This window comes from Acomys minous (assembly GCF_964271855.1).
Source record: "Acomys minous genome assembly, chromosome: 8".
NCBI lineage: Eukaryota > Metazoa > Chordata > Mammalia > Rodentia > Muridae > Acomys > Acomys minous.
The window spans coordinates 81,785,338-81,786,074 of NC_140489.1; the positions used below are offsets into that span (position 1 = coordinate 81,785,338).

Here is a 737-nt window from a genome sequence, read left to right on the forward strand (position 1 = left end):
GGACCATTTCCAGTTACTAAATATGTTGCCACGTAGACAATGGAGGCCTTAGATGGGCGCCTTAATGTTAGTTGTTAATTCAGAACATCATGTCAGGACGCACCTCATGCTAGAGTGATGTGTGGTTCAGTCACAATTCCTTGGTAATTGTGGTGCAGTGTTAGCCTCCCACTGGCTTAAAATTTATCATTCACATCATAACTTTAGAAGTAGTAGTCAAAGAATCCCAGGTAGCAAAAGCCACACAAACCAATATTAAGTGAATTTTCCTCATTGTAGGACCAATTTTCAAAAAGTATTTTTATTTTGTTGGAATTTTTTTTTTGATAGCGAAATCTTTTTTTTTTTTTTTAACTGGGGGAAGGAATGGGTCTCTAGAGGGTGGGCCTGGGGTCCTCACTGCACAGCTTCTTCATCTGCACTGCATCCAGAATCCTGCGGCTCCGTCTCATCTGGAAGCTCTGGAGGACTGGAGAAGGACTCGATGTACAGAGCTTGAAAGGCATCATCTGATCGGAAAGCCATGCCCACTGTGGCAGGGGCCTGTGGCCGTGCTGTCTGGCTAGTGAAGCCACACGCTCACAGGGTTTTTCCATCATCAAGGAGCTGGTCATCCTTGTACAGCCGCTGCTCATCCAGAGGTTGGTGATGCACTTCAGCTCGAACATGGTACTCCACTCTTTGGCATCTGTGAAGATAGTGGTCTTGTAGCGTCTTGTCATGAGAAACATGTCCAT

The 737-nt window shown here is 45.3% G+C and overlaps 1 pseudogene across 1 annotated transcript; it reads right to left on the reverse strand.

Moving 5' to 3' along the window:
• Window positions 1–396: 396 nt before the first annotated feature.
• LOC311603366 (elongin-B-like) lies at window positions 397–737 on the reverse strand (annotated as a pseudogene). Its single transcript has one exon. The product of its transcript is annotated as an elongin-B-like (transcript).